Source organism: Larus michahellis, chromosome 7 (genome assembly GCF_964199755.1).
Source record: "Larus michahellis chromosome 7, bLarMic1.1, whole genome shotgun sequence".
NCBI lineage: Eukaryota > Metazoa > Chordata > Aves > Charadriiformes > Laridae > Larus > Larus michahellis.
Genome location: NC_133902.1, coordinates 21,948,990 through 21,966,634, shown reverse-complemented (window position 1 = coordinate 21,966,634; position 17,645 = coordinate 21,948,990).

Genomic DNA, 17,645 nt, shown 5'->3' with positions numbered 1-17,645 from the left:
TTCTGTGTTGGCCATTGTATCTTCAAAGCTCAGTGATTCTGATATTGCCCCTCTCCTCCTATACAGCAGTATTTGGGTATTTGGCTTGATTGCAGCCTTTGGGAACTTTTAATATTGGTTCACTTTGCAGCCTTTGCAGCTCTGGAAAGTGTATTTCTTTACAGAGGCGAGCTTTCTTTTTCCTCGATATACCTTTCTTGATTTTAAAGAAAAAAGCCAATAGTCTGTGAACACAACCAAGCCTCATTTTTCTGCTTCAACAGTCAGACGTGGAAGTGACCCAAGAATGCCACAAACCCATCAGCTACTCTATGTCAAAACTGCCAAAATTATTTTCCTCTTTTCCTGCATCCTGCCTAAGTGGCCTCTCTAATACCATTTTGCTTCAGACTAGGCCCAACGCTGCCTAAACAGAAACTCTTCACCTGTCCATCCCACAACCTCTTTCAACTTGGACAATTTTTCTGAAGGCTGCTCTGACACATCAAAATAACATGCTGAAGGTTTCCAGGTTCCTTTCCATAAGGCAGACCAATATACGAGGAGGAAAGATTTTAATATCTTTCTCTGAATCTTTGCAAAGCATTGTCAGTTCATTAAGTGCTATAAAATAAATAAATAGGAAACGTGTGAGGTTCCGTGAGTCTGGCTGTGTGCACCTCCCTGTCCCAAGCAAAGCCTTGTCTATCTAATACAATGCACATAAACTGATTAAATACATTTATTCCATATCTGGGGTTATCAGAGAAGATTAGAGATATTGCCGGGTTATTGAGGAGGTACGAATGCAAGTTCACTATTTGCTACTTCTGTTGCTCAGCAAGGATATTGTGGAAGTCCTTGCATTTCAGTTTCAGTTTTGGGAATAAACCCACCATCTGATCTATTCCTCCCTAAAATTGCCTACTTATGCCACGGTAAATTCATTTGTTACTAACTTGTATCACCATCAGTGTCTCCCCCTGATGCAGACTGGGATCTTCCCTTTTCTCAAAGCGGTGAAGAGTAATGCACGGTAACGTGGGGCTGACCAAAAGCTGTGCTGTTACGAGAAGGATTATTGGGAAGAGTGAAAGATTGGGGAGGCTCTCCCATGTTTGTATAGACATTCTGTCACCTTGCTAGGAGAGGAACAAATGAGAAACTGCTCTAGGAAACAGAGCAGAGACAGAATTAATGGACTTTCTAGTAACCCGCAGGTTTCCTCAATAAGGAACGGCAGGGACATCCACATCCTACAGACGTCCGCTGCACACTGCCTGCTCAGCAATCTCTGCGTGGGATGTTTGTGTTGCAGATTAACATTTGCAAGTTCAGGCAAAAGTCTACATGTTAGTTTTACACTAAAATAAAAAGGCTGAATACAATTACTTCTTCTAGAAAACTGACGTAGGTGCAAACTAAAACAAAAAGGGAGAATACATTACCGGGCTAAGGTGAATCGGTGAATTCCAATTTCTTTGTCTAAGCTTTCCATTATCAATGGAAAATGCATCTAACATTAAATAAATTTTCTTTTATTTCTACATAGAAATATTTTTAAAGGGAAATCTGACTGAAAACCACCGACCCTACTCTGCAAACTTAGTCTGTGGACAGGAATACTTTGGAATGTACTTTAAGGATACAAACAAACTCTATGATCTTATGGGTGCTGGCAGAGCAGTCAGTAAATCAGTGGCTGGCAAATCAATAAAATAATCTAATGGGACCATGAGAACAACTTGAAACTCGAGACGTTGAACCAAAGTCCAGAACGGACTGCAAAGTCCAGTAACTGAACTGCATCATAAATTACTTTGACGAATGAGAGAGTTTTGAAAACCTCGAGCCAGTCTATTTGCTAGAATACAACTTAAGTGTAAAATAATCAATAAAAGTAATAATTCCCTTAACGTCTACAAGTGAAAAGGTTTCCCTTGGTGTAGTGAATAAATATATAGCTTAACTGGTTTGTTAAAAACAAATGAACTCTTGATGATATCTATAGAGATTAGAAAATGTCAGTTGTCAAAAGGAATGTAAACTATTACAAGAGAAGGGTAAATAAAAATGTGATCTACCCCAACAATGGACCCAAGGAAGGTTGGATTAAGTTATTGGTAGCTATGCAAAGAATAAAAATTCTCACAATTTATGTCTTGCAATGTATCGTTAGATATAGCCACCTGTCGTTCTTTTCTTCACAATGTCACACATGATTTTTGTACCAGTGATAAAAGGTGAAGGAAAATACTAATAGAGTTGGATAAAACATTTCTTGATTGGGAAAATAATCTGGGATTTGAATGCCACCCACCAAACCCAGATTTAATTTTTTTTTTTTTGAGGTGATTTTGCCAGGGCCTAATGGAGATTCTGATTTATCTCCACCCCAAGCATGAGACTTAGCTGTCCCTTGTAATCCTCTTCTGTTGGGGCTGATTTTTAGCAGTGTGTCCCTACTGAAATCAGTAGGATCTAACGGTCTTCCACGCAACTTGTCAGGTCAGCCATGGCTCTATCTGCCAGACTCCTGAAAGCCTCTAAGGATGAAAGCTGCACCAGCTCTACAATAATCTCTCCCACTACCCTCTGAATTAATAGATAAATAAATAAAAATACAGAGCTTCAAGCTTCAACAGAAATTTTCATTGAAACTCTGTCAAAATGTTCACACTTTATTCCCAACATTTCTGGGCAATTAAAAAAATATAATTGCAAATATTTTTAAAAATAAAATATTTTTATAAAAATAAATTAATAAAAAACAATAACTACATTATTTAAATTATATAATATTTCAAAAATAGATTAAATCTTCACCCATGCATGTTTAATTAAGGCTTTAAATCATATCATCCTGCACTGTTGAGCAATGTTTCTTTACATTATTGAGCAATGGTTTCACATCACACCAAAGATAAAGGCAACATCAGGGCAGTCTGGTTTTTCTCACAGGTTTTGGAATGTTTATGTTGAAAAACACTCATTGATTTATTGATATTCATCATCTGATACTTAATTATCAGAAACATATATGAAATATTTACCAGCGTTCCTAATATATTCCAAAATCCCCCAGAACTATTTTATCACTGGCAAACTTAAACAGTTTAAACCAAACCAGTATTAGTTTCAGTACATTACAATTCATATCATAAAATATTTTATGACCTGGTTTTTTAACCAACAAAGAGGTTTTTCTTTAAAGTCTTAATAGCAAGTTACTCCATTCAAATAATGTAGAAGAAGGTGGGACATAAGCATAACTGCATGGAATCAGTCGTCCTGGTTAGTTCTGTTATTCTTCATCATAGGAAAATGAAGTATGACTCTACATTGAACGCTGTTATATTAGGAAACAAGTCAGGCATACATATGCAATTATATATGCATATATAATATATATAAAATATATAATTTTTTAAATATGTATTTTATATATGTTCTTTTGAGGCAGTTGTGCTGCTTTTAGTTGAAAATTTTAATAATCTGGGTGTTTTAAAATCATGAACCATTGACTGAAACTGATGTAGAAATATGTATTTAAATGCAAACCCATACACGTTTTATTTTGTTCGGCATTCCGTTATCACTACGGAAGTCAAATGGCAGATAGAGCACTGTTGCATAGGTCTATAAATATACTTCTTGTACTTACAGTGAATGGCACCAAAATCCAAAAGCAGCCTTGTTAAGTTCATGAGACAATTTATGAAGGAAAGTACTACTTACAGAGAACAGAATTATTACACTGTAACCCCAAACAGTTAGGAGGAAACACAAGAAGCGTTACATAAAAATGTTCTTTACTCATATGCAAAGTGTACTTACCTAAATTTGCTCAGTACAGAGCTTTGTTAGACTCCAGCCATGCACAGGTCTTTGGCACCGAGTGAATGCAATTTCTGGGCGTTATTTCAATTGGGAGTTTTTCATCTTTATTCTGTTGCTGTTATTGTCTCTGTACTATGAAATTCACAACGTGAAGCTGAATTTAAGGGAAGCCATTCAAGTGAAGTTGTGCTCCTTGCTACGTATTCTTTAATGGGATGGGATTTTGCCTCATAAGCTGCCATGATCAACTGTTGCTCTCCTGGTGGTTTCCCTGTTGCATTGCCAGGATGCAGCCATGAAAGAACTGCACGCTACTGCAAGTGGAGGGGGGAAGAACAAAAATACACCTCCAAAAGTTCAAACAAGAAGCAAGACATGAACAGTATGTTACTGTAGAAATAAACCTCTGTAGTACATGACACCTAAATTCAGGCAAGCATCGGCAAGGGTCTAGAAAACAAAAGTGCAACTAAGAAAGGAGGAAAGAAATGAGACTATCTATCTGCACCATTCATAGATGGAACGCCATTTCATGGCTAGGCACCCAAGAGAAAGTGGTAACCTACCTGCTTCTTTTATCAGTACCCCTTCTCTACTTAGAGACCATGCACTTGAAATGTTTTTTGTAGATACCACATCCTTTATTTCTGGTGCTTACAATTTAAACTGTGAACGTCTGAATAACAGGCAATGTGTATAGCTAATAGAGGCAGGATCTACCCTCCAGTAAGGAATGCTTCCAGCTAGCGGGTTCTCTATTTGTAATTGAAAACCATTGATTAAAGTGTTCAAAATGAAAATGTTTGCTTACAGTGTAGTCTCTTTGCGGATCAGAATTAAATTCACAACAGCTGTGACTATGATCACTCTTCTAACCCTCAAAAAACAATTAAGGTTGCTGCAAGCGAAAACATTACTCATGACAGAGCAGAACTGATGAAGAGTAGAAGGCAATGGGCATGAAAAGCCTGTTCAGATCTCATCAACGATGTAGCATGCACAAGCTGACAAGAAGCTGTTTAGATCCTGTAAGGCTGTAGCAGAAAGATAATGATGCATATCACCTCTGAGCTATGCATTTACACATGGCTAGAAAATGCTTGTCTTTTCTCAAGGTACATATTAGAGGGTTTTATAACGTTTCTGGATAAAGCTTATTTACAAATATCTGCCTTTTAAAATATTGTACATGAAAGTAACTCGGTAGTGACATCAAAAATTATTTAGTTAAACTCAAATGTACTACTTGCTATTTAGAAGCTTCCTTTTATGTACCATTCCTATGGCAACCCCACGTACTCCATCCCACCACGCAGCACCGACCTGGGACAGCAAGATAAAGTGAAATTCTGTATCACGTAATTGAACACACTTTCACATTCTTACGATATGACCTGATACAAATTCATTCACAGTTTTGGTTGTCATTTTTCAATCTGAAAGAAATTTCTACACAGCAATGACCTATTGCATATACATAGAAAATCAGTGGTCATCATGCTCATTGTAAAAAGAAAGATTCCTTCAAAAATGAACAATTACTTTCTTATTGTATACTAGACCAAACAACATTTTAAGAAAAAAAAAGTTGTGACTGAAAATAAGTAACCAATTTTTGATTTTTGATACGATCAGATGTGTCCAATATATATATTCCCTGTTTAGCAGCAAAATCCAACACAGTATCTCTGAAAATCTTGTCAGTCTGTCCTTTCCTATAGTGCACCTACAAAAACCCAGACTGAAAATGAGCTTTGGTTTACTAAGTTCAGTCCCCTCCTGATCCACCTACTGCGTTTTTTTGGTGATTTGGTCTTTTGGGGTGGTTTTGCTGCAGGTTTTTTTTTGGTAAAAAGTAAACCATGTAATTGAATAACTATTTCTGCACATTATGAAGTCTTCGGCATTTTGGCTGCATCTCACTGACAAACGTAGGCATGCCTTGGACAGTTACAGAGCACTGGACTGTGGCTGATGACAGGTGTCACTACATTGCCTTGTACAGACCCATCTTACACCAATTAGCACTTTCCCAAGCAACTACCAGGCACAGTTTTGCATTTTGAAAAATCTGAGAACCACTTCTTCCCTGTTTGCACACACCCACCTTTCCTGGGGCAGTACAAGAGCCTTGCCACCAGGCCCAGCTGGTTTCAGCATCCAGAAACATTTGGAAACCCATTTATTTCATTATATCCCAGTGAAAGAGAACATTCTGCTTATGAATCCTGCCAAGCTATTAATTGTAAGGCAGTTTCTCTTGGTTGCTTTTTCCTTATTTTTCTTGCTAAGTAGAATTTGGGTTGAATGGACAACTCGTCCTATTTTGTAATTTCTACCAAGTGAGCCCAGACATAACTTAAGAACTGGATTTTGCGTGTGTTTGTTTTCTCATGAAAATATGCATACCTATGATATGTGTGTTTGGATCTGTTGAGATCTGTTGTTGTTTAATTTTACTATTTTTTTCCAGGTTGTTTTCCCACAGCAGTTTTTCTTGCTCCATTTAGAAAAAAACCTGACCTGACTGTAAGATACGGTGAGATATCCAGATACAGAAAAGAGAGTTACTTACAGTTAGTGAGGGTGGGAACAGGCTCTTACTTTAAGAAATTGTAAATAATGGTCTTAAATGCCTTCAGAATACATACTAGATCAAAATCAAGCACTTTCTATAAGAAGTGCATAACCAAAATGACAGCTGAATATACTAAGTAAAAAACTAGAGAAATATATGGTCCTGGATCGTTCTTCAGGTTCCGTAATATGAGAAGCGCTTTCTCATGTGCATCGCTTCCCTTCTACACATTTTATTACTCAGACTGAGTAGAGACTGAGATCCAGGTTCTGAAAAATTGATTTAAAGTTGGATTGGTGGCACTGGTGAACACTGTCGCTCCAAACCTCCACAATATTTACGGACCTTCGCCAGCGTTTATGGTCTCATTAGAATCTGGGACCAAAAAGGAGCTGCTGCAGAATGTCCCTCTGTCACTTCAGTTACAAGGATTATTCTCTGGTTTTCTTTCAGAAATTACTTCAATTTGTGTAAAAAAATACACTATAGATTTACACCATACATTTTTATGAAATAATTTCCGAAGTAAATTCGGAGTCAGTTTGTTAGTAGTAAAAGTATTGTAGCTTTCCCTTTTCCTAGCTGAAAACTTCGTGAAACTTAGAAGTTAATAAAACGTATTTAACCTACTGATCAACTAAATTAGAAGATGTGTACCCACTATATTAGAAGGTAATTGCAATTGTTCCAGTCTGCTAAAGGAAGCAGAGGGAAATTATTTCTGTCCTAAGTCACACGCCATGTTTGTGACTGAAATAAAAATCAAATCTGACCCTTCATTTCTATCTTCAAGTACATTCTGCTTCTCAGAATGTAATGACCATTTGAGGATCCTGCGTATGTTCTAGTGTGAATAGCCAGGACTGTCTGACAGTAACAGAAATTCCTTCCTAACCCCAAGATGTAGCCAGAACGCTACATACAGCAAGCCTCAGAGGTATGCCAATGGTAAGCAGGAGAGGTTTTCTTTCACTTCCTCTGCATTTTGCAATGCAGAAAGAAAGGTGTGTTTTTAATCTTCCTTTTTGACAGGTCAGGTAGCGACAGCTTTAAAACACACTAATCTGACAAGACGTGTTGCAAGACACAGAGTGGAGAGGAAAGAAGAATTGTGTTTAAACCCTCAAAGAAGCAAAGATGCTTTTTTTGCCTGAAAAAAAATATTTCTTGGGATAAATCATCATTTTCTTATTGGATAACAGAGCAAGCATATTAAAATTTCTGGATGACTTGAAAGAAAAAATTATTATTGAACATAAAATCAGTTCCTTGTGCCAAACAGCAAGAGAAAGCTAGCTTTCAAAATTTTCCCTGCTTGCAAAAGAATTAATGTTCAAATTATTGCATAAACTTTAAAATAAAGCCAATACAGCCAGCATTTTCGAAATTACCAAATTCAATTACTCTATGCAAATTTGGTGCGGTGAGATTTTCCAGGAAAATAACTGGATGAGGTCCCATGTATGGTTGTTAGTACACAAATACGTTATATGCTTTGCACGCTAAAACTCCAAGGAATTAGCTGAGTCCGTGAGGCTGACGATCAGTGTGATCTTTTTGTGGAAAGAAAATTCAACACAGTTCTCATATAGACTCAAAAAGAGGATTCAGAACCACTTAATGGCTTCAGAAATTCCCACGAGACCCACAAAGCTGTCAAACGTAGGCCCAGTTCAAAAGTTTGCTGTGAATATCCCAAACTCAAAATCCAGACCTTGGCTCGAGATTTCTGAGCTAAACCTTCAATAGAACCAAAAACTTATTGACACAGACTAGTTGAAGCTACAAATATATATTCAGAGCAGCTCAAGCAGCTACCTATGTTGTAGGTGAGCATATGCGAAATCATGATTTTAAGTCAAAACAGTGCCTATTTAAATACTACCTTAACAGAATATTGAAAAGCAAAAGGCCCCAATCCTCGTATCCTGTAGTTCTTATCACATAATAGGAGAGTCACACATCGTTTACTGGAATCATTAATTCAGTTCTAGGGGTAGGACGCATACGATAATTCTGTGAGAGGAAAAGGAGCAAGCATTTAATAGAACAAGCAAAAAAATACTTGAAACTGAATTATCCCAGAGCGAACACATACATCACGATGAAAAATAATTAGCCTGACACAAGACTAAACTGAAATGGTCTGTGTATATTGTAGGTACGTGAAACAATAGGAAAAATGAAACACATGTAAGCCACAAGCATCTCAGGTTAATGTTTGTTTCTGATGACCAGAAACAATCCGCTGCAGACGAGCCCTCCCTGTGAGAACGCCAGTAGGACATGGCACTACCCAGCTGAGTGAGCTCTCGCTGCTGTCATGACGAAGATTTCAATTGCTGGGGTTTGAAAGAAAAATTTCAGTCACTATCGAGCCTCCCATTATTACCCATTTCTAAGCAGGAAGGAAATTACATCTTCTATTTTATTTAAAAAATTATGGCAATTAGTTGCCTAAATTAGCTAGAACTCAGAGGGTGCAGACAATATGCACCATTTCTCTGCAAGCCTACTGAAGGTCCCTTTTCCGTTCTTCACCATTTTGCCCACCTCTGCGACGCACCGCTGCCATCTCCTTACCCTAGTTTTCCTCAAGGAGGCTGACACTCTGCAGGTCCTTTCCTCTGCTCTCACATCTCAAAAGCCACTCTCCGTCACATCCTGTCACCTAAAGCTACTGAGTGACCCAGCACCTAACTAGCTGAGCCATCCCAAACTCTTTTCCATTTAACATCTAGGCTCAGACAACTACTGCCACAAAACTGAATTTTGCCACCCTATAAATTTAGGCCAGGATGAAAACATTAAAGCTCAAGTTGAACTCCACTAGGGCCAGCCTTGAAGGCATTCAAGAACTCCTGATAATGTGAGTACTTTAGGATAAAATATGGATTTATTTTGCACATTATTTAAATTACCTTACATTTTTTTATTTCCACTGTTATTAAACTGTAATGAATTTATTTGTTTATGGAAGTGTGCACTGCATGCCTAGTACCGTTCTGTAATAGCTGCGTTTAGAACCAGACTCTGATTTCTATCCTAGGCATCATTGAACAATTTATTTTCTATGATAGGGGAATGCCCTGTGCTCTTGGGCAGCAGTTCTCCATTAATATGAATTATTAACAATAGGTATATACATGCATTATGGATTTAAAAGATGAAAAGAAAGCTTGTCAGTTATTCTATGGAGCTTTCTGCATCTAGGAGGCGACCGAATTTCAGAGAGCTGTCTGCTGAATGGGCACCAGCAAGAAATCCCCAATGACCACTAGGATTTTGCTTTCTTGTTGCTAAAATTATATATAATGTTTCAGAAAAAAATTCTCTGGTTGTCAGTATCTGCTTAACCCTCCATCACTTCTTCCTGTTGTAAGGTAAACCAGCTGACAGCTCCCTAAATATCCATGCTCCCTGGATAGGGGTCTCAGCACTGTCATCAAAATGTATATAGCTTTATTTTAAAATATCTTACAAGAAGGATATTTTTGTAACTGCAGCATTTGAGAAAATTGTGTCATTTTTAGATGTTCCTGCTGACGCATCTGCTTGTGATGTGTCAAATCGCATCTATCAGCTACGTTAAGCTTCATAACCCTGCACGATAATGAAAAACAATGGAAAGAAGGAGCTTTGATACCGTACATCACACTGTGACATAGCAGCAGAGAGTCTAAAACATTTCAGTCTCAAATAAAACCTCTCAGACGTACAGCTGCAGTGGTCTCCATTCATCTTCCTGTACGACTTTGCTCCCTGTGAAAAACACTAATAGGTGTTTGCTCCTTAAACTTCTACAGGTAATTAGCCCCTGTGCTCCTGCAGGATTCACACACCCCGCTGCTCACGCTAATGCCACGCAACGCTGTGTCAGAAAATCTCATCGCTTGGTATCTGGGGGTTAAAAAATAAAAGCACCCCCAAGGAGAACTGAATAAAAGGAGGTGGCGGGGTTTCTCGAGATTAATCATCACGACTCTCTGCAGGCCTGGATAGAGTTTATTAAAGCTCTCTTTAAAAACCTTTGCAGAAGTGCCCCCTTCTACCTGGCCTCCAGGTTCAATACCCCCCCCCCCCCCTTTTTTTTTTTCTTCCAAAAGTACCTGCATGTTTTCCCCTAAAACCACTTGCTACTGTCCTTCAATACCTTATTCAGGGTAGCGATTACTGCTACGCCCCTGCATACCGCTGTGTCCCATGCAGCACTGCCTCCCTCAATAACCTGCTGCCCAGAACGCAGCCACGCTCCCAGTACGGGGCTGCTGACTGAGGGGCCTGGTTTACATAGATATTATATATCTAAGGATATTTTATAGTGCATGTAAAGTATTATCATTATTGCTCTTGTTCTTCATTATCAATTACTTACCTTAAGAATTCCCTCCTGATAGCTTTGTGATTGACATTCTTTATCTCATCCCAACACTTAGCTTCTATTTACTCTGCCTTTTACAATCTGAATAATGTTTTGCCTTTTTTATGAACCAATAACACATTTATTGCCCACATCATTTTGTGGAAAATAAATCACAAAATACCCTACATCCTAGACTAGGCTTCCTTTTAGGGCTCCAAGCCAGACCTAGTCCCACCACAAGAACAAAGTTCTGATCGACCCCTCTCATGTGCAGGTGACTGCGCCTTCATCCAAGGGCCCTGAGGAAACCCTGTTGGAAATTTGAGTCCTTCCACTAACTAAACATAAACCCGGCAGACAGCCGGTGGGCATGCACACAAGCAATGCGTTTGCACCCCACAGGCTGTACGTGCTCCCATATACTACTGCCAGCAGAATCATCGAATGGTTAGAGTTGGAAGGGACCTTAAAATTCATCCAGTTCCAACCCCCCTGCCATGGGCAGAGACACCTCCCACCAGACGAGGCTGCTCAAAGCCCCATCCAGCCTGGCCTGGAACACTTCCAGGGATGGGGCATCCACAGCTTCCCTGGGCAACCTGTTCCAGGGTCTCACCACCCTCACAGTAAAGAATTTCTTCTGAATATTGAATCTAAGTCTGCTCCCTTCCAGTTTAAAATCGTTACCCCTTGGCTTTCGCTACACCCCCTGATAGAGTCCCTCCCCATTTTTCCTGTAGGTCCCCTTTAGGTACTGCAAGGTCACCCCAGAGCCTTCTCTTCTTCAGGCTGAACAACCCCAACTCTCTCAGCCTGTCTTCACAGGAGAGGTGCTCCAGCCCTCTGATCATCTTCGTGGCCCTCCTCTGGACTTGCTCCAACAGGTCCATGTCCTTCTTATATTTGGGGGCCCCAGATCTGGACGCAGTACTCCAGGTGGGGCCTCACAACAGTGTAGTAGAGTTCTGTTCTGCTGACCTTGTACCCCTCCATGCAGAAACTGGACTACCAGCAACAGAACAAAAGAAAGGTCCTCCACCCTGTTCTACCAAAATATCCAATCGAATGGGAATAAAATGATAATCTTTAGGAGTGAGGCGTAATTCACTTCCTTGCCCACCCAATCATTGACCAATTTCTTATGAGAGTTCTCACTGCCAAAAGTCCGCAATGCAGAGGACTGAGCACGTCTAGAGCTGATGGGCATCTAATGACAGTTTTTTAAATGCCTTATTTGCTTAAGCCACTTTGCCCTAGTGTTTCCACTTGTGCACTTCTTTTAAACTGGCTGCAATTCATTCTGAAGTAGATAAGGACTGAAAAATAAATGGCCAGTGATTGTGACACTCCTTCCACTTATGATAAAACCTCACCTGGGAAGAACGTGGTTAATCCTCCTCCATGTTCCTCTACGCCTAGTGCTGGGTAAACTGGTGGTGCTGGAAGAAAAGACTCCCTTTTTATTTCTTCTGCTTCTAGAGAATGACAAGTTAACAGAGGACGAGAAGAACAAAGTGCAGCTGCAGGCAGTGGCAAAGAGAGCAACATGCATATTTTGCATGCTAAAGGGTCATTCTAGTGAATAATTTCTCCAGAGAGAAAAGGGACTTTATTAAGAGCAAATTGTATGCAAATCTTCTCCTGCTACTCTGTCTTTTTTTGACAATGACGGATCGACAGACCAGCTAGCTAAAGGCATACTAAGGAAAACAGTACTGTTAATTTAAGTGGTAAAAAGATACAAAATACAGCCAGGCAATAAAAAGCAGGTGAAGTAACTTGAAGCAACTTCCCGCCACCCTAGAGAGAAAAAGATGGGTTTATTATACAATAATCACTTTTGTTTCCTTCTTATTCTGTGCCAATATTCCTCCCTTCAATGGTTTCTTCTCTTCAACTACAAACATTTCAAACGAGCTATTCTTACCACTACTTAATTACAGGTGCAAATTACATGTAGAAAAAAAGAATCCTGACCCAGTAACCTGGTATGTGCATGCCAAAATACACATGCACACCTGCATATGCATATGTATGAGCACTAAAATAAAAATAAACTTCTATTTCCAATTACAGTTCGCAAGCAAAGAGTATTATTCAGTCATTGGCAGATGCAGGTTTCCTCATTTCAGTGTGTCTTACAGTGATTGCCTCCTCTTTATTTCAATAGGCATTATTAACACAATAGCAGAGATGGGATATTACTGTCATTTTTGCCAGTGCTACAGTGACATAAAAGCCACATATAAAAGGACCTGTTACACACAAGAAGGTTTCGGGTCAAATTATCTAGGCAGTTAAATCCGAGTTACATTGCAAGAAAAAATTTAGACCTGAACTAGTCTTCACTTTCTCTATATTCACAGTAGTGCAAACATGCTAATTTAAATGAATCTTTCTTTGATTTATTACAATATAAAAAAGAGGATTCTGCCCATTTGAATTAGAACTTTCTATTTTTTAGGCTAATTCTCCCTCCAGATTTCACTGGCCTAATCAAGTATATGACTGCCCTGGAAATGCTAGATGTTTCTTTGTAACATATGTATGATTTTGAATATGCAATACTTGCTGTTTCTTATCTTTGGGAACGGTACACAGGTATTATCTACAGTTCATTTTAAAAAAAAAATCCCTTTTCAAAAGTGCATTCCTGTTTTCTGCTTCTTTTGAGGAAAAAGACAAAAATTCTCTTTAAAAAATCTCATTCATAGCAAATAAACACCACCGCTGATTTAACAGTAACCTTCTTTAATTCACATAAGTAACACTATATCCATTGTGGATTCACATTTGAAGTCTACTTAATTATTATGTTCTTCTCTACATGTATTTGCACATTTTCATCTTATCCCAGAGAAAATAAAGACCACCAATGCATTATTTTACGTCAATATTTTATGAACGCAATCCTACTTACTAGAACTTCTAAATAAGCCTGTACAGGTAGAAACCCCAATGTTTTCATTAACTGCTTTTTTTCTTTGGTATCAGAATAGAAGGCGCATGTACGTTTTTCAAAACACTGATGATGTAGAACAGAAATTTCGAAGATAAGCCTTCATGATCATTAATTACGCAAATACCCTTAGAACAAAGGAAGTATAAGACTGATTTTAAATGGATTAACTTTCCTTTACTGGATTGTGCTCATCATCATACCTTATGAAAGTATTATTCAACTGAAAGTAGCAAGTATAAGGGAGTTTTAATAAATAAAGAGCCCTAGCGCCCCAGGTCAAAATAAATCCTCAGTAATATTAACGGCAAAGCTTCCTTAGACTTCATTGGTCTCAAAATTTCACAAACAGGCCAAAATTCAGACTCAGGGTAGAAATCCTCCCAACCATAAAATCCATAAAATAAAACAGAAGCTCAAAGCAAAAATAAGATATTGTATAATTCTTAAAGTTGGTACACTAATTTTTGCAGTTAAAAGTAATAAAAAAGCCTGGTTCATATTCATAAATATATAAATTTCAATAAACTCTGATAATCTTACTCACAGACAAACAGAAAAAGAGAAAACTTTATAGTGTTCCTGAAGTAAAGGGGAGAAGGAAGGACATAAAATAATATACAAAACCACGTCTGCTGCAAACATTAAATATAAGTGATCTATAAAACAACATACACATTTAGATAGTAAGTCATATTAATTTAAAAATATCAAATGATCTTTATACAGTAAAAATGTCTTTACTTTCAATAAAGAGAGTTAATATAGCTTTGTAAATTTTACAACAGGTAGGCATATTGCATAAATATGTGCACTGCTACATATATACAAGTCTTTAGGCAATGTACAGTAACGGATATCAGAAAATGAACGTATGGAGTTTAGAACGTGTAGACTATGAGCACCACAGTAAAATACTCAGTACATTAAAAGTTACCACCTTAGTTACAAACAAATAACTGTCTTCAAAATACATTCACATGGTCATAACATATTGCCTTGATCTGGGAAGGTTAACCAAATGCTTAACGTTGCAACATGAGCGATTTTCGGTAGGTAGAAATCAATTAAATTCCACTGAAGAAAGAAGCTGTACATTGATTTACATCGGTTAAGAGTCTGTCCAAATATACTTAAAAATGTATTTTAAATGCAGCATATCAAGTAAATATTATCATAATGCGAAACATGTATTTTGAGAAAAATGCATAATCATAGAAAATGAACTTGACAGAAAAATTACAGCCATGTTGTATATTGTAGAAGCAGCATATTATCACATATAGTAATATATTAAAGATAAACGGATGTCCCAATGGTCTTTCAAAGCTTAGTGTGAATACCATATCCAAATGAGTTTTTAAGAGTGTAAAAGCTTACTAACTAATAAAAAGTTACCATTGCAAGTAAAGACGACTTTGCTTCACAATGATTTCATTGTTGTTTGATTACACCAAATGATACAAATATTCTCACTCAATAACGCTCCATTATTGTTTCTTGTTCATTGTTCATCGTGTTTCTTTTACCAATGCTTACGATCAGCAGTTTCTACGTCCATGACTACCCATCGCTCATTCCTGTAGAATCAGAAATCTGGTGATTTCTCCCAAGCAATTAAAACCTTGCATAGCTTCTAGGTTGTGACGGAAACCAAATAAACAATTTGATTCTTTGCATACTTTGGTAGCATTAAAAAAATTCTATGTACTTACTGACAAGACAAAAGACTGACTACTCCAAACTGCCCATAAGAGCACAAGACAATTCTGTTCCTTAATGCCCAAACGCTCCTCTTGACCTTTACTATATGGCTCATGTTACCTGAGAAATGGTACGTCCCCAAGGCGGTCATAGTCTGGACATACTGCAACTTTCCAAGGACCAAAAAAAAGATACTCTTCTCATCTCAGTGGAAGAGATTTACTTTTCAAGCATTTCTCTGCAGAGCTGTTCTGGGAAATCACCTAACAAAATCTATACCCTCATTTAGGTTTAGGTCTGAAGATTTAATTCTTGCAATTCAGGTGTATAACCTCCTGTTACACTAGGAAGAGAGCCCAATAAGTCTAAAAACTGGCAAACTAGTTGTGAACATGGACACATTAAATCTGTGTAAATTTGAAAATTCAAAAGTATATTAATTAGATTTAATGAATTTGGTAGAATTTATTCAGAATGATAAAAATTCTATTATTTAGCATTTGGCATAATTGTTACTTATAAATTAGACTACCAAGTTATGGAATAAAAATACACATTTAATTTAAAATACCAGATAAAACATGAAAAAGAACTACGCTTACATAACTTACTCAAAGTTACACATTTAATAATAAAACAGAAACTCAAAAGAGTAATTTATTAGATCATTTAATTTAGCGTGTTCAATTTTAAACTAACTTTTGATTTATTTTTATATTGGTTTTGCTTTTACATATGAAGTCACATACACAAACAGTTCTAGCACTAACGGCAATACCATATTAGAAAATTAATACATTTGATGGTTATTAGTCTTTTACTGTAAGTAAATACTGTAAGTTTATACACTATTGAAAAGCAATTACAGTAGTTAATAAATAAAATTGTGCAATGTCTTAAAATTGCTTAACAACTTAAAATAGAAAAAAAATTAATTTAAATTGTAAGAAAAAAGCAACGTTCAAAGCTGTTTGGACATTTTGTTGAAAATACGTGGACTTCTAAGTTAATAGATGGGACTTTTCAATCAGTGTTGCAACTGAAAATCTGAGATTGGTAATTTTTAATCTCCTGTCAGATAAAACTGTATGGATATGATCACATGCAATCATAATTGTCCTACGTGGTTTCTTTTTTTCACCTGTACTGTTAGATAATTAGAGGGATTTTGCCTTTGATAAGGTATCAGAACCCAGGGGACCATCTGTGCCAACTATCGCAGAGTAGGGTGGAAATACAAAAGCCAGCGCAAGTCAGCTGAGACGGGAGACGAAGCAGCTAGCACCCACCTCCCACCTTCAAATAGAGATTCCCATGCGTAGAGCCTGCTTGGCACCTGGAGGTGCCAGGTGATAGCGGAGACATACATTTTACAGGAGGTAGTGGAGACATACAGATTATGTAGGCATACTCACGAAATAAAGAAGGAGTATAAAGTCACTTATATGCTATATTTTTCAGGTATTGCGTAAATAGTAACAGCCATCCACCTGAAATTACAACTAGAGAAAATATACCTTCTTTATGGCATTACAGGGACAGATGCTCTGCAACATCCTGCTCATTCCGTGCCACAGCCTCAGGCAGGGGAACAAGCCGCTCTCCAGAACCTGACTGCTCACCTGCTCCTTCTTATCAACTTTTTGCTTATTAACGTAGTTTAGCCCTTTGTAACTGCATGACATGGAAAACTCACATCCCTTGAGTAGCTGACACTGTAATCATAGTAGCAAGGTGCTGTTTGCTATAGTTTTAATATAATATTATAATAAAACAGTATTGATATAGGTAAGTTCTAACACTACAGATGCAGAAAATACCCAGATATATATAGTTTAGGACATAGTATTACTTTTCAAATGGATGCCTTTAACTATATGCAATGTATATTAATAATATTCCAAAATTACTACTCTTTCAGTTCAACTGTATATGCTTCTATTACACTATATAAAAAGGTGCAAAGAAGTTAATTAATTGGAGAGCTAGCACCTATCTTTAATTATAGAGGGCCTACTTCTAGTACTAGTGCTCATGCTGCCGATCCTTAGTTTCACTCACATGATAACACTTCATCTTAACTGAGAGAGATGGCTCTGTGTCAGAACCTCTTCTGGTTTTATTCTGGACCATCGCAGGTGCAGGCCTGATTTCTCTCACACTACAGCAAATGGGAAGATTTCCCGGGCTAAAGCCGGGTGAGGCTCGACAGCAATAACAAG